Genomic DNA, 25249 nt, shown 5'->3' on the forward strand with positions numbered 1-25249 from the left:
TGTGATACGTATCTTTAGGAGGTTACCTGGGAGTGTTGCCAATTAAGGTGTTGACGACAAGGGTTACTGTGGCAAGGTGAGCATTCCCGTGACCCCTGACCCTTTCTTTAGTTAGGTCAGGTTAGGTCAGTCTAGGATGTTGGGTTATGCTAGGTTAAGGCAGGAGAGGGAGGGATAGGAAGAGGAAGAGGAGGAGGAGGAGGAAGGAAGGACGGAAGGATGAAGAGTGTTATCTGGGTTAGGTTACGTGAGGTTAGACAAGGCTAGGTTTATTTATTTATATATTTTTATTTATTTATTTATTTTTATTTATTTATTTATTTATTTATTTATTTATTTATTTATTTATTTTTTTGAGGTGGGGTCGGGGGGTGTAAGCTATGTTAAGTTGGGCTCGATTAGGTTATGTTTGGTTAGGCTAGGTTAGCTTGGGTTAGGTTGGGTTGAGCTAGGTTTGGTTAGGTTAGGTTAGGTTTGGTTTGGTTAGGCTTAGGTTAGGTTAGCTTGGGTTAGGTTGGGTTGAGCTAGGTTTGGTTAGGTTATGTTTGGTTAGGCTTAGGTTAGGTTAGCTTGGGTTAGATTGGGTTGAGCTAGGTTTGGTTAGGTTAGGTTAGGCTGGATTAAGTTGGGCTCGATTAGGTTATGATGGACTAGGTTATGTTTGGTTAGGCTTGGTTAGGTTAGGTTAGGCTAGCTTACGTTTGGTTGGGCTAGATTAGGTTAGGTTAGTAAGGCTGTATGTTAGGCTAGTGTGGGTTAGGTTAGTCTAGGTTAGGTTGGGTTAGACTATAGGTCAGACTAGAAGCAATGTAGAATGAAGAGGGAAAGAGAAGGAAATGGAGAGAAAGGGGAGAGAGAGAGAGAGAGAGAGAGAGAATGGATTAAGGAATTATATATGGTATTGGTTTGTCCAAATTACTACTACTACTACGACCACAACTACTACTACTACTACTACTACTACTACTACTACTACTACTACTACCACCATTACTACTACTACCATTACTACTACGACCACAACTCCACCTTTCACCACCACCTCCTCCTCCTCTTCCTCCTCCTCCTCTTCCTCCTCCCTGACCTCTGCCCTCCTACTTTCCTCCCTGCTTACGGTAACTCAAAAGGCGGCGGTGTCAACATAATAAGAAGGAGGAGGAGGAGGGAAGGGGGGGGAGGGGGGGTAGATGGAAGGATTTTTCTCTCCCTTTACCTCCGTTTCCTCCACACCTTTCCCTCCTCGTGTCCTCCATTCAGGCGAGCAACATCCCTCCCTGATCCTGATTATGTTGACTCTCTCTCTCTCTCTCTCTCTCTCTCTCTCTCTCTCTCTCTCTCTCTCTCTCTCTCTCTCTCTCTCTCACACACACACACCTGTCATCACCTGGCACACCTTTCATTACCTTAAAGTGGTGAGCTGGAGCAGGCCGAGCTTTTAAAGGGGTGCTGTGAGGAGGAGGAGGAAGAGGAGGAGGAGGAGGAGGAAGAAAGAGAAAAGAAGAAGAAAACGATGAATCTCTGTCTCCCTCTCTCTCTCTCCTTTTATGCTTCGTTTCCGTCTCTCTTTAATGTTTTTTTTTTTTTTTAAGTCTCCCCTGCATATTGTTTTCTTTAGTTCATCATTTTGTCTTTGTAATGCTGTACTGACCTTCAATCTACGCTTTTTCTTTTTTTTTGGGAGGGGGTAATATATTTTTTTTTAGGTTGGTTATCTTTCAATACTCTACTTATTTTCCTATTGTCCTTTTTTTCTGTCTATCTTGTTTTCTTGTTTACTACCTTTGTCCTTTTATTTTATTTTTTGTTTTTGTTTCTGTCTATCTTGTTTTCTTGTTTACTACCTTTGTCCTTTTATTTTATTTTTTGTTTTTGCTTGTTTTCCTGATTTCCTTACTCCTTTCATTCCTTCTATTCTCCTTTCTTCCTTTTCTTTTCATTAATATTCTAATTCTGTATTCTCTTTAGTCTTCATGGCGTATCTGTCCTCCCTTTTCTTTCAACGTGCCAGCCTATGACGCCGGTAAGCTTTCTTGAGGGGCCTGTATGGTAGTTGGCCCCAGCCTGTCACGGCGCGGGCAACTGTTTTATAGTAGCGCCATCTTTTCCTGGCTCATGCTGCCCCCCCGAAGCTCGTTCTTGATTCACTTGGACGGTTTCCTCTAGAGTCCGGGTTGATGGGTGGTCTTCAGGACAGCATGTGGGTAGTTTTAAGTCACTCGGCGGTGACTGAAAAACCCCAGGCGGCGGATTCGAACCCGTGTCGTCCATCACGCTAACCACTCAGCCACCGTCTACCCTACATTATTTCTATCTTTTCTTCCTCCTGTTTGGTTTCCTTTTCTCTTTTCTTTACTAATATTTTCCTTTCTTCGCTTCCTTCCTCTTTTTTTCTATCATCATTAGTAAGGCGTCTCTCCTACAGTCGCTCCTCTTCAATTTCTTACTTTTCCCTCTTGTCACACTCCTGTCACGTACCACTAAGTCAATCTTTCACCTCTACAGTGTCTCCCTCTCCTACTCTTTCCTCTAGTTCATAATCTCGCCGCTAGGTTTCTCTGATCGTCATTTGTCTGTACTTTCCTGTTTCGTCTTCGGGTCAGAGCCAGCGTTGCCAAATTATCGTACACATCTCTACATTTTCGTTGTTTCTGACCGATAACTATAACGAAAACAAACAAACAAACATCAATAAATAGGAGTTTTAACGCTAACTTCAATTTTCTATCGTTATGTGTGTAGGTACGAGAGTTTGTGGCTTAAAAGTAGTAAATAAAATGTGGTGAATACGATAATCTGGCAACGCTGGTCAGACCTCTCCGTGGAACATTTATATACACACGCAGGCTTGTCTTTCCTTGTCGATGTCAAGTGTTGTCTTAGTCACCCCGTTGCCACCTGCCCAAGATAATAGTGTTGTTTTTAGTGGTTTCTTCTTGTCTTTTTCTTCTCGATATTTTTTTTTTTCGTTTGTCTTATGTCTTTTTCTTAGTTGTCTTTATAATTCTTTTGTTTTTCTTAATTTCCTTAGTTTTCTTTTTTATATTCTTCTTCATTCTTTTTCTTCCTCTTTTATTGATTTTCTTTTTTTCTCGATTTTCTTCGTTTTCTTTTTTGATATTTGTCTGTCGGTTTGGATTTTTCTCATCTCTTCCCTTCCCTTCTGTTCTCTTTCCTTCCCATCTCCTGTTATCTCTTCCCTTCCCTTCTCTTCCCTTCCCTTCTCTTCCCTTCCCTTCTGTTCCCTTCCCTTATGTTCTCTTTCCTTCCCTTCCCTTCCCTTCCCTTATGTTCTCTTTCCTTCCCTTCTCTTGTTATCTCTTCCCTTCCCTTCCCTTCTTTTATCTTCTCTTTTCTCCTTTCTTCTCTTCTATTCTTTTCTCCTTTCTTCTTTTTCCTTCCCTTCCCTTCCCTTCCCTTCCCTTCCCTTCCCTTCTTCTCTCTTCCCTTCGCGCCATGTTGCATACTTTCCTTCAACCTTCCATCGGTCTCTCTCCTTTACCACAGGAACAAAAAAGCAAAACAAAAAAAAATAGCTCTTATAATTTTATGCTCCAGTCCGTGAGTCGGCGGTGGTCTCATAACACAGGGATGCCGGGGGGGAGGGGGGAGGGGGCTGTGGGGGGAAGGGGAAGGGGGGCTACTATCAGGTTATCAGCAAGGCACCCACTGATAAGAGGCGGGGGGCGGAACGACCACACACACACACACACACACACACACACGGCAGCACAGGAGGGTCGTGGCACTCAGTTTATGTTGCCAATGGACAGTGTGGTGGTGATGCTTGCTGGCTCGCTCGGTCGGTGGTGATGGTGGTGATGGTGGTGTTGACGCGGTGGTGATTGGTATAGCGTTCACGTAACACAACATACCTGACGAAGAAGGCGATTGGATACAAGGGAAGGTTAATGGAAAGGCTGTGGAGTGTTTAGATAGAGAGTTCGATGGTGTTAGTGTGGTGTTGATCGTGGTTGTGGTGTTGACGCGGTGGTGATTGGTATAGCGTTCACGTAACACAACATACCTGACGAAGAAGACGATTGGATACAAGGGAAGGTTAATGGAAAGGCTGTGGAGTGTTTAGATAGAGAGTTCGATGGTGTTAGTGTGGTGTTGATCGCGGTTGTGGTGTTGACGCGGTGGTGATTGGTATAGCATTCACGTAACACCACACACCTGACGAAGAAGACGATTGGATACAAGAGAACGTTGATTTAAAGGCTCTGAACCTATAGATAAGGGCTTGAGTTGTGTTGGTGTGGTGTTGATCCTGGTGGTTGTGGTGTTGACGCGGTGGTGATTGGTATAGCATTCACGTAACACCACACACCTGACGAAGAAGGCGATTGGATACAAGGGAAGGTTAATGGAAGGCTGTGGAGTGTTTAGATAGACAGTTCGATGGTGTGGTGTGATGTTCGTTGTGGTGGTGACTGAAATAGTGTCCACATAACACCACAAACCTGACGAAATAACAAACTGAATGCAGGAAAAGTGAATAGAAAGATTGTATTGGTTATGGTGTTGGTGATTGTTGATATACTGGAAGGGAAGAGAAGGAAAGAGAAGAGATAACAGGAGATGGGAAGGAAAAAGAACAGAAGGGAAGGGAAGAGAAGGAAAGGGAAGAGATAACAGGAGATGGGAAGGAAAAAGAACAGAAGGGAAGGGAAGAGAAGGAAAGAGAAGAGATAACAGGAAATGGGAAGGGAAAAGAACAGAAGGGAAGGGAAGAGAAGGAAAGAGAAGAGATAACAGGAGATGGGAAGGAAAAAGAACAGAAGGGAAGGGAAGAGAAGGAAAGAGAAGAGATAACAGGAGATGGGAAGGAAAAAGAACAGAAGGGAAGGGAAGAGATGAGAAAAATCCAAACCAAACCAAAACAGACACATATCAAAAAAGAAAACGAAGAATAGTGATTTCGGTGACATGTTCTGTAATGGTGTCAGCTCCGTTCGTGCCGTATCTCTTCATCTGTCACGGTCATGGCTATCGCAGTGAGTTTGTCAAGGCCACTACACCATGGTCGTGGATCACCCTCATGAGAACTCGACTAATCATCTCTGTGGCCTTGGAAAATAATTGTGCGAGCCGAAAACGTCTGGGAAAACAACAGGCCATAGACACCCACTTTTGATAAGGCTTTCGTAGAGGTTCTGGGTAAATCCATGGGTAGTTTCATGAGCCTAGTGGTAGTTTGACACCATGAACATTAAAAAGCTCTCATTATAACCCGATAAATCTCCTTGGTAGCTTTTGGAAATAGTTAACGTGATGAAACCCACATTTGTTAAGGCTTTCGTATAGGTTCTGGGTAGATCAATTGGTAGTTTCATGAGCCTAGTGGTAGTTTGACACCATGAACATTAAAAAGCTCTCATTATAACCCGACAAATCTCCTTGGTAGCTTTTGGAAATGGTTAACGTGATGAAACCCACATTTGTTAAGGCTTTCGTAGAGGTTCTTAGTAAATCCATGGGTAGTTTCATGAGCCTAGTGGTAGTTTGACACCATGAACATTAAAAAGCTTTCATTATAACCCGACAAATCTCCTTGGTAGCTTTTGGAAATAGTTAACGTATATTGAACACCCACATTTGATAAGGCTTTCGTAGAGGTTCTGGGTAGATCAATTGGTAGTTTCATGAGCCTAGTGGTAGTTTGACAAGGCTTCTGCACCATGAACGTCAATACCACTCATGAAAACCCGACAAATCTCCTTGGTAGCCCTTGAAAATAGTTAACTTAATGAACACCCACATATCATAAGCCTTTCGTAGAGGTTCTTAGTAAATCCATGGGTAGTTTCATGTGCCTAGTGGTTGTGTGATAAGGCATTAAACACACATGAGAACCCAACTAATCTCCTTTCTGGCCCATGGAAATAGTTGTGAGAGCCGAAAGCGTTGTGAAATACCGAATAAGACCGAGTGCCAAGGAGTGGCTGACATCTCGTGGCCGTCAAGGTGGAGATAGCCTATTAGTGGAAGCCCCAATTAAGAGGTTGAGCAGGTACCCGCCATGCGTCCACGTGTCCTGCTTCGTTAGTTAGCCTCCTGCTGCTATCCTCGAGAGACCCCCCCCCCATACACACACACTTCCGATACCCAACGCCCCTGTCCACCCAGCATTGAATGGGTACCAGGTATTAATCTGGGGTTGTGTCCCGTCTCCTGGGGTCTGTTTCCTTCTCCTATAATTCCTTCCCCTTCTGTCTCTCCGGCATATGACCACAGATGTTGCGCCGACTAAACGAAACTTTCCCTTCTCCTATAATTCCTTCCCCTTCTGTCTCTCTCCGGCATATGACCACAGATGTTGCGCCGACTAAACGAAACTTTCCCTTCTCCTGTAATTCCTTCCCCTTCTGTCTCTCTCCGGCATTTGACCACAGATGTTGCGCCGACTAAACGAAACTTTCCCTTCTCCTGTAATTCCTTCCCCTTCTGTCTCTCTCCGGCATATGACCACAGATGTTGCGCCGACTAAACGAAACTTTCCCTTCTCCTATAATTCCTTCCCCTTCTGTCTCTCTCCGGCGAATGACCACAGATGTTGCGCCGACTAAACGAAACTTTCCCTTCTCCTGTAATTCCTTCCCCTTCTGTCTCTCTCCGGCATATGACCACAGATGTTGCGCCGACTAAACGAAACTTTCCAACTCGAGGGACCCCAGCGATTCAACTTTATCCTGGGAGCACACGTGGAGTCCTTGGCAATGCAGTTTTAATCATAATTGGGAAAACCTTGAACGTGAAATGATACAGTTGCCCCAGAGCCTTTTTTTCTTTATCTAATCATTATTTTGTCCTTGAACTGCCTACTTTACTATTAAAAAAAAAGAAACGTTACTCCCGAACATGCGTATCTTACAAGAGTTCAAGTGGACATCGAATACATGGAAAAAATAACTCCGGGAACACAGAAATCTAGCGAGGCTTTGGGAGGAATTACAAACTCAATCCCAACACATCAGGAAATGACATAATCAACAGCAAACATCAGGAAACAGAGCCCCCAAACAACCATACCTTTCGGAAACGCAAGTTGACATCGAATACATGGAAAAAAACTCCGGTAACACATAAATCTAGCGAGGCTTTGGGAGGAATTACACAGTCAATCCCAGCACACCAGGAAGTATCCCAATCAACAGCAAACATCAGGAAACAGAGCTCCCAAACAACCATACCTTTCGGAAACGCAAGTTGACATCGAATATACGAGAAGAGAACTCCAGGTACCGAGAAACTATATACCAGCTTTCGGGAGCCGTGAGAAGGGGAATCCCAACACACTAGAGAGTAACACAACACAGTAACAAGAACAAGCACACAAGAACACAAGTGAACATCGAGTATTACAGCAAAAGAACTCCACGAACACAAACAAGATCACAAGTGAGTATTACAGCAAAAGAACTCCACGAACACAAACAAGAACACAAGTGAGTATTACAGCAAAAGAACTCCACGAACACAAACAGGATCACAAGCGAGTATTACAGCAAAAGAACTCCAGGAACACAAACAAGATCACAAGCGAGTATTACAGCAAAAGAACTCCAGGAACACAAACAAGATCACAAGCGAGTATTACAGCAAAAGAACTCCAGGAACACAAACAAGATCACAAGCGAGTATTACAGCAAAAGAACTCCAGGAACACAAACCTAACTAAGACTCATTTCAAAGGTAGTCCCGCGACATCATCAAGTTCAAATTAAGCGATACATAAAGTGGACATTGAAGAAACAGGAAAAGAAGAACTCCAGGGACACAGAACCGTAGCCATCAGCATTTAGAACTCGTTACAAAGACAATTCCAACACATCAAAAAGTCAAATTAAGCGATACACAAGTGGACATTAAATACACAGAAATTGAAGACCTCCAGAACATTGAATACACAGAAATTAAAGACCTCCAGAACATTGACTATATAGAAAAAAAAAACACCTCCAGGAACCCAGAAACCTAGCATTTAGAACTCGTTACAAAGACAATCCCAACACATCAACAAGTCAAACTAAAGTGATGCGAGGCTGCAGAGGTCCCAAAGTTCCCTTGTCCCAGGCCGCGGGGTTGAGGGGGAAGGCTAATGTGGTCGCAGTTCGGCCGGTCGTCCCGCTGGCTATGGTGTCTGCCTAAATGGTGTACTTCGGCCTTGAGGATGTCGTAAGCGGGCGGTGCGCGGCTCTCAACAGCGCGAGGGAGAAGACCAAGAAGAAAAGGTGAGGCGTGGACTGCGAGGGGTGACTTGGTTAATGTTCTTCGTTGTTCTGTCTTTGTTTTGTTTGCTTCGAGAGGTTTGGTCACGTAAGTTAAGATCCATTGACAGTAGGGTGAGGGTGATTATCTAAGTCTGTATGGGATGAGGGGTGCTTATGGGGGTATGGGGTGATAGGGGAAGGGTTAAGGAAGAGGTGGGGAGGAGGGGAAGGCTGGGAGAGAAAGGGGAGAGAAGGGAGAGAGAAAAATGTGAGAGGAATTTGACACGTTTGCTGGGGATGTAGTTAGGAAGAAATGAGGCGTTGGGTGCGAGGGGTGACTGTGGTAAACGTCCTTTGCTGCTCTGTTTGTGTTGTGTTGTGTTCTGGTCATGGCATTGTAAGTTGAGACACAAGAGCACTGACGTAAGGTAAAATATTCGGAAGAAGTATAGTGAGGCGTTGAATGCGAGGGGTGACTATAGCTAATGTCCTTCGTCGTTTTGTCTTTGTTTACGTTAAGAAGTGTGGTCACGGCATTGCAAGCTCAGACGTAAAAGGGAAGGTTAAGGGAAGGTGAGGCGTGGCGTACGAGGGGTGACTGGTTAATCTTCTTTGTTTTATCTCATTTGTTTACGGTGAGACGTGGTTGGTCGTGGCATTGTAAGTTGAGACACAAGGATAGTTATGCAAAGGAGAGAGGAAGAAGTGAGGCGTGGCGTACGAGGGGTGATTTCTGTTAATCTTCTTTGTTGTTTTATCTCAATTTATTTACACTGCGAGATGTGGTTGGTCGTGGCATTGCAAGTTGAGACGCAAGGATAGTTATGCAAAGGAGAGAGGAAGAAGTGAGGCGTGGGGTACGAGGGGTGACTTCTGTTAATCTTCTTTGTTGTTTTATCTCAATTTATTTACACTGCGAGATGTGGTTGGTCGTGGCATTGTAAGTTGAGACACAAGGATAGTTATGCAAAGGAGAGAGGAAGAAGTGAGGCGTGGCGTACGAGGGGTGATTTCTGTTAATCTTCTTTGTTGTTTTATCTCATTTATTTACACTGCGAGATGTGGTTGGTCGTGGCATTGCAAGTTGAGACACAAGGATAGTTATGCACAGGAGATGATTATTAAGGAAGAAGTGAGGCGTGGAGTACGAGGGATGACTTTGGTTTTTCTTCCTTGTTGTTCTGTATTTGTTTACATTGAAAGGTGTGATCACGGCCCTGTAAGTTAAGACACAAGGATGGTTACGCAAAGGAGAGATGATTATTAAGGAAGAAGTGAGGCGTGGAGTACGAGGGATGACTTTGGTTTTTCTTCTTTCTTCTGTATTTGTTTACACTGAAAGGTGTGATCACGGCCCTGTAAGTTGAGACACAAGGATAGTTATGCAAAGGAGAGATGATTATTAAGGAAGAAGTGAGGCGTGGAGTACGAGGGATGACTTGGTTATTCTTCCTTGTTGTTCTGTATTTGTTTACATTGAAAGGTGTGATCACGGCCCTGTAAGTTGAGACACAAGGATAGTTATGCAAAGGAGAGATGATTATTAAGGAAGAAGTGAGGCGTGGAGTACGAGGGATGACTTGGTTATTCTTCCTTCTTCTGTATTTGTTTACATTGAAAGGTGTGATCACGGCATTGTAAGTTAAGACACAGGGACAATGAGGTACAAGGGAAAGATGATTAGGAGGAAGAAGCGAGACATGGGCTGCGAAGAAGGGCTTTGTTTTAACGCTCTCGCTATTTGCATACGGGTTGAAGTTTGATCACAGCACAGCGAGTTAGACACAAGGAGCATGAGTAAGGAAGGCAGGGATAGAAGGAAGAAAAGGAAAGACATGTACTACAAGAAATGGCTTTGGTATATCGTTCTTTGTCACAATTTCCATACGGGTTGAAGTTTGATCACAGCACAGCGAGTTAGACACATGGACCATGAGTAAGGAAGGCAGGGATAGAAGGAAGAGAAGGAAAGACGTGTACTGCAAGAAATGGCTTTGTTATATCGTTCTTTGTCACAATTTCCATACGGGTTGAAGTTTAATCACAGCACAGCGAGTTAGACACAATGACCATGACGTAAGGAAGACAGAAATAGGGAGAAATAAAGGGGAGACTAAACTACAAGAAATGGCTTTGTTTAAATGTTCTTAGCGTAGATTGCAAGAAATAGCTTTGTTTAAATGTTCTTTGTCACAATTTGCTTATAGGATGAAATATGGTCACAGCGAAGAGCTGAGGTTTAGTGTGGACTGAAATGTCTTTATAAAGAAGAAGAGCTGAGGTTTAGTGTAGACTGTAAGAAATGGCTTTGTTTATAAGGTTCTTTGTCACAATTTGCTTACGGGTTAAAATTTAGTCCCAGCACAACGAGTAAGATAAGGAGAGGTGCAAGGAAGAAGAGGTGAAGTTTAGTGTAGACTGCAAGAAATGGCTTTGTTTATAAGGTTCTTTGTCACTATTTGCTTACGGGTTAAAATTTAGTCCCAGCACAACGAGTAAGATAAGAAGATGTGCAAGGAAGAAGAGGTGAAGTTTAGTGTAGACTGCAAGAAATGGCTTTGTTTATAAGGTTCTTTGTCACAATTTGCTTACGGGTTAAAATTTAGTCCCAGCACAACGAGTAAGATAAGGAGAGGTGCAAGGAAGAAGAAGAGCTGAGGTTTAGTGTAGACTGCAAGAAATGGCTTTGTTTATAAGGTTCTTTGTCACTATTTGCTTACGGGTTGAAGTTTGGTCACAGCACAGCGAGTAAAGCCACAAGGACAGAGGCACAAGGGAAGGGGAGGGCCAAGAAGAGAAGGGGGGAAGACTTTTAATGTTCTTTGTCATTTGGTTGGTTTCTCAAGGCGGTTAAGTTTAGCAAAAGCGCAGACAGTTGAGGCCGTACACAAGCAGCTTAGGAGAAAACCCGAGGAGCAGGAAACTTTTAAAAATTGGTGTCAATCTAAAAAAAATTCGACCGCGCCACCAAGAGACGGGGCTGACTTTTTTTTTTTTTTTTTTTTTTTTTTTTTTTTTTTTAGTACCCACAATGTATAGCCTAGTGACACAATGGGCCTCCTTATAAATAGTCCATCATCATCATCATAATTATCAGTCACTACTATAATCAACTGCAAAACTAGGCCTTTCCCAGTGTCCTCAACCTCGCTGTCTGATGTTCGTGTACTCCATTGTGGAAAAAAACTCCCTCCATCACAATCATCATCATTATCATCATCTTCAGCCTCTAATATAGTCAAGTGCAGAACAAAGGCCTTCCCCAACGTCCTCTTATCTCTATCTGATGAATGGCATTGTCCTCGGCATTGTTTCACTGGGTTGCCATGGTTACTTGGGCTATCATGTTACTTAGGTTGCTCTGTTACTAAAGCTGTCCTCGAAATTCTCTCCCTGGGCTGTCGCTGTTGCTTAAGATGTCCTCCAATTAGGTAACGTTGCTTGGGTTGTCCCTTACTTTGGTTGACATTGATTTGGTTGTCCTCGGAATTGCCTCACTGGGTTCCCATAGTTACTTGGGCTGTCCTGTTACTTTGGTTGTCCTGTTACTAAAGCTGTCCTCGAAATCGTCTCACTGGGCTGTCACTGTTGCTTACTGGGTTGTCATAGTTACTTGGGCTGTCATGTTACTAAAGCTGTCCTCGAAATTCTCTCCCTGGGCTGTCACTGTTACTTAAGACGTCCTCCAAGGCAAGGTAACGACACACAGTTATACGTTAGCCGTCCTTGAGGGTAACGTAGCGCGGCGGTGCAAGCGTTCCCGCGGTGGAGGCTGCGGGGCGTTCATTACCAGCCTCGTGATTACTGCCTCGGGGCGTAATGGGAGCGATTGTGGCGGCGGGACAGGCGGACAAAGGGACAGGATGAAGGCTTGTCATAAAGGATTGTCGGGAAGGATTGTTGTAAAGGTTTGTTCGCTTAGCAGGTGTGACGAGGAGCAAACAACACACACACACACACACACACACACACACACACACACACACACACATTCACTGATGCATATGATGGTGGTGGGGTGGTGGGGTGTGAAGGGGAGTTGGGGAGAAGGGCGAAGGGGTGTTGAGGGGTGGGGAGTAAAGGGTGAGGGGTGAGGGAAGGAAGGGAGGAGGGGGGTATCATGGTGGTGGGGTGGAAGGGGGGAAGGGGGAGTGGGGGTGGGGGGAGGGAGGCAGGGGGAGGGGTGCATTGTGACGTTTTTGTTGATTTTGTTGTCATTGTTTGTCTTTTGTTGTTGTTATTTTTGCCGTTGTTGTTGTTATTGTTATTATTGCCACTATTATTATTTTTATTGTTATTGTTGATGTTTTTAGGGGGTTCTTTTACACTACTACTACTACTAACTACTACTACTACTACTGCTACCAATTCTAGTTTCTAATGTGATTTTCTCTTTATTTTCAGGTAAGTGTTGACCATTGAAGTTATTGGCGCTGCTACTGTTACCACCACCACCACCACCACTACCAATACTACTACTATTACTACTATTACTGCAACAACTATTACCGCGAGTACCCTATTGCTATTATTATTATTATTATTATTATCATTATTATTATTATTATTATTATTATTATTGTTACTACTACTTCCTCTACTACTACTACTACTACTACTACTACTACTACTACTACTACTACTACGCATCGACAGGGGAAGGCTTTGACCCGGTCAGAAACGAGGTCACTGGGAGCTTAAAGGGAGACTGTCCTTGAAGAGAGAGAGAGAGAGAGAGAGAGAGAGAGAGAGAGAGAGAGAGAGAGAGAGAGAGAGAGAGAGAGAGAGAGAGATTCAGATTATCTTACTTCCACAACTTTTCACTATAACACGTATGGAACATGTTAATGGATTGGAATCGATGCAAAGTGTATCAGTGGGTGTAAATATCGCTGTTGTGTGACGTCATAGTAGTAGTAGTAGTAGTAGTAGTAGTAGGAGGAGGAGGAGGAGGAGGAGGAGATAAGGGAAAGGATGTCTGTACTAAGAAGAACAGGAGGAGGAGGAGGAGGAGGAGGAAGAACAAGGAGGAAAAGATGATGGAGGGAGAGGGAAAGAAAAGCTGGTAAAGAAAGGAAATTAAGAGAAGGAGGAGGAGGAGGAGGAGGAAGAAAAAGAAGAAATAATTGTAAAAAAAAGATGAGTGAGAGAGAGAAAGAAAGGTTGATTAGGAGACGAAAATAGTAGTAGTAGTAGTAGTAGTAACAGGAGAGGAGAATTGGTAACAGTGGCTGAATTTGTATTGGGTGACATGCATGGAGTAACAATATATGGATGTACACCTACGTATCGTGTACCTGTTTAAGCAGTGGTGGTGTACATCTCTTATCTGCTTGACTAGAGTGGGTACATGTTGTGGTGTCTATAGTACATTCCTGGGGTGAGAATGTACCTGTTTCAGAAGTGGTGGTACTGTCCATGACCCAGTCCAGTATGGTTGTTGAGATTTCAGCCTTTGCAACGGGTCACAATTACGGCTGTTTCTTATTTTCGTCATATAATAATTTCTTGTTTCATTCGTGGGGTGAGAATGTACCTGTTATAGAAGTGGCGGTACAGTCCATGACCCAGTCCAGTATGGTTGTTGAGATTTCAGCCTTTGCAACGGGTCACGACATCGGCTGTTTCTTCCTATCTTCATATAATAATTTCTTGTTTCCCAGTTGAATCCTTAAAACTACTTGGCCCTCTTTTTCTTATAGTATTCTTAACCATCTTTTCAAAGTGTTCAGAGTGTGTGTGTTGCTAGAGAACAAGATTACATAGCACGGGTTTAAGAAGGGGTTGGATGTCACAGGGAACCGGATGACTGCAGTATCGGGCGGAGGGCGGGCTCATGGGCTTGCGGGCGGGCGGTTGTATTGATTTTGGGCGGCCGGGCGGATGGGCGGGGGGGGGGGGAGTGAGGATGGGAAGGGGGGGCTGGTGGTGGGCCTCTTTGCAGTATAGGCTGAGTTGGCCTGGGGACGAAAATGAAAGGTTGGAGAAGGAGGAAGAAGAGGAGTAGGAGGAGGAGGAGGAGAAAGATACGAAGGAGGGAGATGAGGGAAAGGATGTCTGTAGTAGGAAGAAGAAGAGGAAGAGGAAAGAAGGAGTAGGAGAAATACTAAGAAAAGATGAAAGAGAGAGAGAGAGAGAGAGAGAGAGAGAGAGAGAGAGAGAGAGAGAGAGAGAGAGAGAGAGAGAGAGAGAGAGAGAGAGAGAGAGAGAGAGAGAGACTAGTTGCAAGACGAACGTAAAAAGAAAAGAAGGAAAGAAGAAAAATAAGAGAAATAAAAGAAAAAAATGATAGAGAGAAAGAAAAGCTGATAAGGAGACGAAAGAAGAAAAAAGAAAAGGAGGAGGAAAAGAAGAAGAAACTAGAGAGAAATATAACTAAAAAGATAAGAGAGAAATAAATAAAGAAAAAAAAAACAATTGGAGAAGCAGGAAGGAAGGAAGGAAGGAAGGAAGGAAGGAAGGAAGAAAAGAGGGATTAGTTGGAAGATGAGAGAGAGAGAGAGAGAGAGAGAGAGAGAGAGAGAGAGAGAGAGAGAGAGAGAGAGAGAGAGAGTACTGACGAGGGGGTTGAGTGTGTTAGGTGACGGGTGACGGAGCCTGACGGGTGACGGGTGACGTGAGACCAGCGGTAGTGTTGGCGTGACGGGATGTTGGCAGGTGTGTGTGGAGCGTCTGATGTGGCTTGGCAGGTGTGGAGTGCTGTGTGGATGTGGTGATAGGCAGGTGTGGATAGAAGGTGTAACTGTGGTGGGGGGAAAATAGATAAATGTGGATAGATAGATGGATAGAAGAAAGAATAGACTGTAATTAAAACGGAAGAAAAGTTAATTTATACTCTTATCTATCTATCTATCTATCTATCTATATATAAAGCTAAAATGAATATATAGAGATGGATAGATAGATAGATTGATAGAAGAATAGACATTGATAGATGGACAATTAAAATGGAAAGCAGTTAATTGCTCCTATCTAATTATCTATCTATCTATCTATCTATCTATCCATATCTATATAAAAGGTAATGATAGACTGAAAGAGCGATAAAGGGAAGAATAGATTGATAGATGAATTAGAACCGGAAACAGTTTTTGATTATCTATTGGAATGTGGAAGTGACTGATGAAAATATAGATAGATAGATAGATAGATAGCTGAATGGGTAGAAAGATCAATAAGTGGAAAAATAGACAGACAAATAGATAATATTAAAACAGAAAGCATTTAATTCATACTCAATTTGCCTAACTATATATATCTATCTATCAATCTTCCTCTATCTTATTCAACCCGCAAATCAAGTCCCTATCTATCTACCTATCTGTCAATCTTCCTCTATCTTAATCAGCCTGAAAATCAAGTCTATCTATCTACCTATCTATCAATCTTCCTCTATCTTAATCAGCCTGAAAATCAAGTCTCTATCTATCTACCTATCTATCAATCTTCCTCTATCTTATTCAACCCGCAAATCAAGTCCCCATCTATCTACCTATCTGTCAATCTTCCTCTATCTTATTCATCCCGCAAATCAAGTCATGTTCAGGGGAAGCAAAACAAAACAAAGCTAAAAGAAAGCAAGGGAAGGCAAGCAAGAAAGTTTACCCCCACACAAACACAACGCATAAGAATGAACGTGACACGGCCTCCTCCCCCGCGGGCCCTACACGTTATCGTTAGCAAGCTTACCTTACCTTTTACCAGAGGATGTATTGCGGCAAGTTCTTCGTGTGTTGGGCTTGTTTGAGGTATGATGGAGCGAAGATTACGTGACCCGAAATGAAGAAAAAAACTAAAATATACAAAAAAAACATTGAAAGAGGATGTATTTGAGGTGTGTTTGAGCGAAGATTGTATGACGGAAATGCTTAGAGGATGTATTGCGGCAAGTTCGTCGTGTGTTGGCCTTGAGGAACGTGTTTGAGCTAAGATTACGTGACCCGAAATGAAAGAAGAAAAAAAACTAAAATAAACAAACAAAAAAACATTGAAAGAGGATGTATTTGAGGTGTGTTTGAGTGAAGATTATATGACGGAAATGAGAAATAAAAAGCCAGACTTGATCAAAGGATGTATTGTGCGGGGTCGTTGTCGGAGGGATGTTTGAATGAAGGATTTATGACCCGAAATTAGGGAAAATCGACAAAGAACTTCAAAACAAAAAGCTAAGAAACAAAAATATTCTGGTTAACCGAACAACGTCTTCCGCTCGTAAAGTATGGCAGGATTTTTTTTCTTATTATTAAACTTCTCGGCGGCCAAACACACACACACACACACACACACACACACACACACACACACACACACACACACACACACACACACACACACACGCACACAATAGACAAGGCTTTCGTGGGAGTTTTATGTGGGTATTTCCATGGGGGATAGTTTTATGACCCTGCCGGTGGTCTGACAAAGCTTCTATAATTATCTAACCATGAACGTAAGAAAAAACACTCATAATAACGGCCTTTGGAAATAGTTCATATGAGGGGATGAAACGGCCAAGAATACTAACATTATATATAGCGTCGCCAGCTGTTGGTATGACGTAATTCAAATGTCTTCCTACGCACGCTTTGAAGATATATTTAGGACTATTCATCCTTACCAACGGGGCATCATAACAGTTCCAAGGCTATAGATTACGAGATTGTGTTATTGTGTGTCCCGCCGTTTCCTTTTCCACGGGGTATCAAAATAGCTCTAAATGTATAGGGATTCTAAGATGACGTCGCTGTAACCTATAAAGATGCTGGGAAATGACAAAAGCCTAACGCAATCCTCCTATCCTTTACCCTTTCCAACGGGGTATTAAAACAGTTCCAGGGATATAAATTAAAAGATGATTTTACTTTTTGTCTCGTATAGATGATGGGAGATTAGAAGACCCTAACGCTATCCTTCTATCCTTTTCCCTTACCAACTGGGCGTCAAAACAGTATCCTCGTATACTTCACCCTTTCCAGACAGTTTATTGTTGCAGGTAAACAAGGGAGAAGGGAGGAACATGCCATCCCAACCCCCAGGCAGGACAGAATCTGATCTCCTTTTTGGCATGTGAAAAGTCAATTTAAGCCTATAGATAACAAAATTGTGTCACTGCCCGTGTAGATTATGAGAGATGACAAGAAGCTAAACATACTATCCACTTACTCTTCACCATCTCCAACGGGACATCAAAACAACCGCAGAGGGACACTCACGCGATTCTCCCCCGGTAGATGACTAACCGATGGGCGTGTTTACAGCGTCTTCCCCTCCCCTGGACACCGTGTAGATTAAGGGAGATAACCCGAGCCCTGACACCGCCCTTCATCTCCTCTCCCTCCCCCACGAGACGTCAAGACAGCTCCAGGGGGACACGCGCGCCATCTAGCCCCCGGGGTGTGATGTTTATCGGGGATTTGATGGACGATAGAGTAGAGGTTGAGGGAAGGTGAGAGAATGGATGGTGTTAACGGTATGGACCAAGAAAAGGTATACAAGAACGGCGGAAATTATGATAGTAAAAGAGAAAAAGAATAGAGAAGTAGAAAACGAAGGCGAAGGAAAAAAAATACAGAAACAGAAAAATAAATAATGACTGAGAAAGAAAGAAAAAGAAAGGAGTGACGAAGAAAGAAAGAAAAAGAAAGAAAAGCATAAACGTAAAAAAAAAATATTAAAAGATTGAGAAAAGTAGAGAAGGAAGAAGAAAAAAGGAACAAACGGGAACAAAAATAACAACAAGAAAAAGAAAATGAAGGAAAACTACGAACGTGAAAAGAAAAAAAACATCAAATTATAAAAAAAATAGAAAAAAAGAAAAAATAGAGAAAAGTAGAAAAAAACGAAGAAAAACAAAACAAAAACAACAAAAAATAATAACAACAAAAACAAAAACAAAAAAAGAAGGAAACTATTCACCTAAAAAAAAAACATCAAAAAAGTAAAAAAAAAAAATTTATTAAAAAAATAAGTATAGACGTCACAATTCTGGCACGACGCGGGAACTTGCTGATGACGCGCTGAGGGACACACACATCGAACTGACGTCACCTCATCAATAGTTTTCACCCGTTTTCTTTTTTTATACCTTTTTTTATCGTAAGCTGACTGGAGGATTGGATCTGACGCAGTACGGGGAGATGGAACGTAGAGGAAGGATCGGATGCTGTAGGAGGGGGGAGAGGGGGGTTCTGTGTGTGTGTGTGTGTGTGTGTGTGTGTGTGTGTGTGTGTGTGTGTAGGCGTCGAACAAATAGTGACGTCATGGATCTATTGTTGATGCTGGAGAATGAGTGGGTGGAGGGAGAGGTGAGAGAGGAGAAGGAGGAGGGGGAGGAGGAGGAGAATGAAAGGGAGGGAGTAAATATATCGAAGACCAAGAGGAGGAAGAAGGAAGGAAAAATGAGGAAGTATATAAATAAAGAAGGAGGAGGAAGAAGGAAGAAAACAAATGCAGAAGAAGGAGGGAAAGAGGAAAAAGAAGAAAAAGTAAACAAAAGAAAATAAGTGCTGAAGGAATAGAAGAAGGAGGAAGAAGAAGAATATAAATGGAGGAAGAGGAGGAGACATAAGAGAGATAAAGAAAGTGTGAAAATCGTGACAGAGAGAGAGAGAGAGAGAGAGAGAGAGAGAGAGAGAGAGACACAAACACATACAGACAGACACAAACAGAGAGACAGACACAAACAGAAAGACTGAGAGAGACAGACACAAACAGACAGACAGAGACAGAGACAGAAATAGACAGACAGACACAGACAGAAAAAGACAGACAGACACACAAACAGAAACAGAGACAGACAAACAGACATAACAAAGACAATACCACGCAATAAAAAAAAAATTAAACAGGAAGAAGAAGTTAATGGAGAAGACGAACAAAAAGAAGCAAAAAAAAGGATAGGAAAGAAAAGAATAAGCAAAAAAAAAATGAGAATGAAAAAGGAGAATAACAAGAAAAAGAGGAAGAAAATGGGAATCTATTAACGTAGAAAAAAAAACACAAACAAAAGAAAAACACATCAAAACAACACCAGGCACACCTCACGCCAATCAAACCAAACCAAAACAAAATAAAACAAAACAAAATATAAATCAAAATAATAAAACAAACTAGGAAGTGCGTAACATCAGGAAGTCAGCAAGCAAGGAGGGCGTGAAGTGAAGGGCAGCTCATGATAACGCATTCCACAGGTAACTACTTGAAGGCCATTAATTTAAACCACCTGGGAATTTCCATGGCAAGGTGTCCAGGTGAGAGAGAGAGAGAGAGAGAGAGAGAGAGAGAGAGAGAGAGAGAGAGAGAGAGAGAGAGAGAGAGAGAGAGAGAGATAATAGACCTAGTGATATAAATATAATGAAAAGAAAGGGAGAGAAAAAGACGATAAAGAAAAAAAGAAAGGAGAAAAACAACAACAATATACAGAAGAAAACAAAAGGAAAACAAAAGAAGAAAAAGGATGAGGACAAAAAGAGGAAAATTAGGAAACAAACAAATAAACAAGTGAGAGAGAGGGGGGGAGTGAAAAAGTAAGATAGAAGGAATGAAAGGAAGGAAAGAGAAAATAAAGAAAAAAGAAGATAAAGAACTGTAGAAATGAAGAGAGAGAGAGAGAGAGAGAGAGAGAGAGAGAGAGAGAGAGAGAGAGAGAGAGAGAGAGAGAGAGTCTTTCGTTTATGGTTTCAGAAAAGTTTGTTATGTAATTGTTTTCGTTTTGGCGGCGCCCCGGAAAGCAGGAAGACGAGGGAGCGATATTGTAAACTTTGCTCTAAACTTTCCTTCTGCCTCTCGCGGTGACCTGGTTATATCTCGGGTGAAGTTTTCTCTGGGACTTATTACTTTCCTATTATTTTTTTTTTCTGTGTGGCATTTAAAACGGTACAAAATAGAGGTGTAGGAAAGGGCATGCAAATTATCGCTTCCATAAATATAGGACGCCTGCTTTTCTCTCAAATGGAAGAATTAAAAAGAAAACAAGACCGCAGAGTAGCGCTGCCATAAACATATCGACACACACACACACACACACACACACACACACACACACACACACACACACACACACACACACACATTGGAGACAGATCAAATGGCAATTAAAAATCCAATTATTTCGGAGATCACAATTAACCAAACTGTTGCTTCCACGCGCCGGACAGCATTTCCAATAGCATTTTATTTTTATTCATTATTTACACCAAACAGTTACGGTATAAAAAAAATAGCAAACGGTGAAAAGTCCTGCAAATTATTGATCTCAGGCTAGCATAGGTTAAGATTAGATTAGATTAGGTTAGATTTTCCTCACGAGCTCGGGACGCTAGCCTGAGGTTCTTAGTCAGTTAGTTAGTTAGTTAGTTAGTTGATCAGTCAGTTAGGTATGTAGGGAGATAGATAGGATGTCAGTTAATTGGTTAGTTTGGCATGTAGGGAGATAGATAGGTAGTTAGTCGGTCAATTAGTTAGGTGTATAAGGAGGTAGATAATAGTTTGTCAATTGGTTAGTTAGGCATGTAGGGAAATAGATAGGATTTCAGTTAATTGGTTAGTTGGGTTGTTAGTTAGGCATGTAGGGAGATAGATATGTAGTTAGTCGGTCAGTTAGTTAGGTGTGAAAGGAGGTAGGTAATAGTTTGTTAATTGGTTAGTTAGGCATGTAGGGAGATAGATTAGGTAGTTAGTTAAGCATGTAGGGAGATAGATAAGGTAGTTAGTTAAGCATTTAGGGAGATAGATAAAGTAGTTAGGTAGTTAGTTAGGCATGTAGGGAGATAGATAAGGTAGTTAGGTAGTTAGTTAGGCATGTAGGGAGATAGATAAGGTAGTTAGGTAGTTAGTTAGGCATGTAGGGAGACAGACAAGGTAGTTAGGTAGTTATGTAGGGAGATAGGTTAGTAGGTAGTCCTTTAGTTAGTATGTTCGTTAGTTGGTGTGGAGTTGAAGTGGATTAAGGCGGCAGTTTCCATGCGCGTGTGTGGTTTTGTGGGTCACGGGGTAGTTAACTCGGCGAAGGTTTTCCATGAGTTTCCTACAATTTTCTACCCCCCACCCCCCCCCCTCTCTCTCTCTCTCTCTCTCTCTCTCTCTCTCTCTCTCTCTCTCTCTCCTCCTCCTCCTCCTCCTCCTCCTTCTCCTCTTTCCATTCCCTTAAACACTTTTTTTTTCCTTCTATCTGACGTCTTCAATTTGTCTTCCTGGATTTTTTTTTTTTTATACCGATTTCTCTTCTAGATTCCCTTTTTTTTCCCCAATATTAAATTCCTTGATTTTTTTTTTTTTTTCTCTAATCTAAACGTATTTTCTTTTCTTTTTTTCCTTTTTTTGTCGTGCGTCCCTTCCTTTCTTTCTTTCTTTCTTTCTTTCTTCCTTCCTTCCTTCCTTTCTTTCTTTCTTCCTTCCTTCCTTCCTTTCTTCCTTCCTTCCTGCCTTTCTTTCTTTCTTTCTTCCTTCCTTCCTTCCTTCCTTCCTTTGCTTCCCCCTTTTATCTCCTATTAAATCCCTTTTCGTGTTTTTTCTCTTCTGTAATCAAGTCTTATTTCCTCCATTTCCGTCTTTTTTTTAATTTTGTTCCTTGATCTTTTTTTCTATACTCCCTTCCTTCCCTCCTTCCTTTTCCTCCTTTGTCTTTATCAAATTCCCTGATTCTTGAGTTTTCACATTTTTTCACTTTTTTCTAGTTTTATTTCCCTCTTGCCATATTTTTTTCCCTGGTTATTTCTTTCCTTTGTTGTCTTTTTCTATCTTTCCTTCCTTCCTTCCTTCCTTCCTTTCTCTCTATTAAATTCCCTGTATGTTGAGTTTTCACATTTTTTTTCCGAAGTGTAATCTAACTTATTTCATCTATTGCCTTATTTTTATTTTTATTTTCTGGTAATTTCTTTCCTTGGCTCAATTTTAGACTCCCTCCATCCATTACTTCCTTCTTTTCCCTTCTTTTAAATTCCGTGATGCGATTTTTTTTTCTCCTTATTTTCCTCTTCCGTAATCTAGACTTCCTCCACTTCCTGTTTTATTTTTATTTTCATTCTTCCTTGATTCAGTGTTTTCCTTACAATTTCTTTCCTTGACTGTCTACTTTATCCTTCCTTCCTTCCTTCATTCATTCATTCATTCCCTGTCCTACATTGCCTTCTTTGTCGTATTGAATTCCTTCACTCTAAGCTTTCCTGTTGTTGTTGTGTTTTTTTTCTGTACCTAATCTAAACATGTCCTCCATTTCCGTGTCTTTTTCTCTCATTATTTTCCTTGGTCCAGTCTTTTCCTGGTTCATTTTGTCATTATTTTGCATCTCCTTCCTTTTCTCCATTGCCACGCGAGCTGTTTGGGTTGGAGGAGGAGGAGGAGGAGGAGGAGAAGAAAAAGAAGAAGAAGGAGGAGGATGACGAAGAGGAAAAGAAAGGAGAAGAAAAAGAAAACGAAAAAGAAGAAGAAATAGAAGAGGAAAAGAAAAAAGACGAAGAAATGAAAGAAAAGAAATATAAAAGAATAAAAGAGAATAGGAAGCAGGAGGAGGTAGAGGAAAAGAAAGGAGAAGAAAAAGAAGAAGAAATAGAAGAGGAAAAGACAAAAAAGACGAAGAAATCAAAGAGAAAAGAAGAAAAAAAGAAAGATAAAATAATTAGAGAAAATAAGAAACAGGAGGAGGAGGAGGAGGAGGAGGAGGAGCTCTTGACGGAGGAACGGAGGGGTGGAGGGACATGGCGTATCTAATAACAGTAGTTGAAGTTGCCTCGTCCTTGCAGTCACTCTTTTCCTCCCTCCTTCCTCTCCTTCATTCCTTCAACCCACGTGCTGTTCCTTCCCTCCTTCGCTTTCCTGATTGCACCCTTCCATCCGCCCTTCCTACCTTCCTTCTCTCCTTTTCTTCCTTCATACTCCTTTCCAGTTTCATTTATTTCCTCTCCTTCATTCCTTCCACTCCTTCATTCCTTCCCTCCTTCGTTTTCTTAATTCCATTCCTTCCATCCTCCCTTCCTTCTTTCCCTTCTCTCCCTTTCTTCCTTTATATTCCTTTCCGTTCCATTTCTTTCCTCTCCTTCCTTTCTTCAATCTTTCTCTCATCTTTATTCCCTCATTTCTCTCTCTTTCCCTTCATTTCTTTCATTTCATTCCGCGTCTTCATCCCTCTCGCTCGTCCTTCATTCCCTCTGCTCCCTTCCTTCCTTCCTCCACTCATTCATTCTCTCCACTCTCGTTCTTTGCTCAATCGTTCACACTTCTTCCTTTCTTACGTCTATACCCGCCCCTCCTCCCTTTCTTTCATTTTCTCTACTCCCGTTCTTCGCTCCTCCGTCCTTCCTCCCTTTCCTCCTTCCGCCCATTCATTCCCTGCACGCTAGCTCTTATTATTAGGGCGGCGCCACACACACATGCCAAATTTACGAGTTTCCAGGTGGAGCGGTGAGATTGTAAATGAGGGGAGGCTTACGGTCCCCTTCACACCTTCGCGAGCAATGTCAGGCGTGTAAAAAAGGAGTCCTGTAGTTCTTTTAGTTGTTCGCTAAAGTTGGGATCTAAGAACATAAGAACATAAGAACGTAGGAGTCTGCAAGAGGCCGGTATGTCCGTACAAGGCAGCTCCATTGAACCTAAGCTCCCGTGTATCTAACCCCACCTAATATCGCTGTCCATGAATTTATCTAATCTATTTTTGAATGTGACAATTGTATTGGCACTCACCGCATGACTGCTAAGCCTATTCCACTCATCCACCACCCTGTTAGTAAACCAATTTTTGCCTATGTCCCTGTTGAATCTGAATTTATCCAGTTTAAACCCATTACTTCGTGTCCTACCCGGTTCTCTTACCAACAAAACCTTATATCTCCCTTATTAAAGCCCTTCATCCATTTATAAACCTCGATCATGTCTCCACGCACCCTTCGCCTCTCTAGAGAATGCAAGAGGTAGAGTTGGAGCGATGAGGTTTTATGAATGAGGAAGAAACTTGTGTTCTCTAAATATACCTTTGCAAGCACAGTCAGGTGTAAGGAAGCAGCCCTGTAGTTCTTGCAGCTGTTTATTTAAGTCTTTGTTGTTCGCCAAAGACATTCAAAACTCCCCAGCCAGATCTCCAACGTCACAAGACTGTCGTACTCACCATATCGTATTCGCCGGTTTCAGACCCAAAAGCTGTCGTACCCTCACAGATAACGATGCTCAGTTATAGTTATTGTTTAAAAGCGTTAAGTATTGGTGTTTATGTATTTATTTATTTTATTTATTTATTTTTTGTACTGTGATCTGGTAACACTGCTGGCCTCGTGGGCAGGACAAATGCGCGCCACTCTTTATCTCATTGTCTTCTTTTTCTTATTCATCTTATTTAACTTTTCCTCCTTTCTTTTTTTTTTCTTCGACTTTCTTCTTCATCTTCATCTTATTATTATTATTGTTATTTTTATTATTTTTACTATAGAGGAATTAAATTTTTCAGCCTCTACTTCTTTCCCTCCGCTCGCCTCCTGCCTTCCCGGAACACACAAGTCTCCCTTACATACTTGTGACATTATTTTCCGTCTCGGTCGTTCCCGTTTTCTCTGGGCCGCCTCCTCCTTACCCTTGGGCTGTCCTTCGCCGCTCCTGCCGCCCTCCAGCGTGCAGGACGGACGGACGCGGCGACACTCACGATCACTCACCCAATCACCGAACGAGGAAGCGTTGACAGCCCGGCGGAGTCTTGCGTTCGTGTCATACTGGCGGGGGCTTCGACGGGTGGGTGAGAGTGACATTTCTCCATAGTAATAATAATGAGAATTACAATAATAATGAGAAGATGGAGATGAAAGAAGAAAAAGTAGAAGAAAAAAAAGGAAAGGGGGAAAAGTTAAATGAGATGAATAAGAAAATGAAGAAATGAAAAAGAAAAATGAGATGAAGTAAAATATGAAAAAAGAAGAACGACAAGAAGAAAAAGGAAATGAAGAAGAAAAAGGAGAAGAACAGTTTTAATTCGCCCTAAAGCACACACAAAAAAATACATACCAAAAAAAAATCAGAAAAAAATAACAAAACTAAAAATAAATACAAAAAAATAACAA

General features: G+C 42.0%; 1 long non-coding RNA gene across 1 annotated transcript; it reads left to right on the forward strand.

Annotated features, from left to right (window-relative positions):
• The first annotated feature begins 19824 nt into the window (after positions 1-19824).
• LOC127008312 (uncharacterized) lies at positions 19825-21250 on the forward strand. The gene is made up of 3 exons (XR_007761022.1): positions 19825-20882; positions 20957-21030; positions 21072-21250. It is a non-coding gene; the product is annotated as an uncharacterized LOC127008312 (long non-coding RNA).
• Positions 21251-25249: the final 3999 nt, after the last annotated feature.

This window comes from Eriocheir sinensis, chromosome 37 (genome assembly GCF_024679095.1).
Source record: "Eriocheir sinensis breed Jianghai 21 chromosome 37, ASM2467909v1, whole genome shotgun sequence".
In the NCBI taxonomy this organism is placed as follows: domain Eukaryota; kingdom Metazoa; phylum Arthropoda; class Malacostraca; order Decapoda; family Varunidae; genus Eriocheir; species Eriocheir sinensis.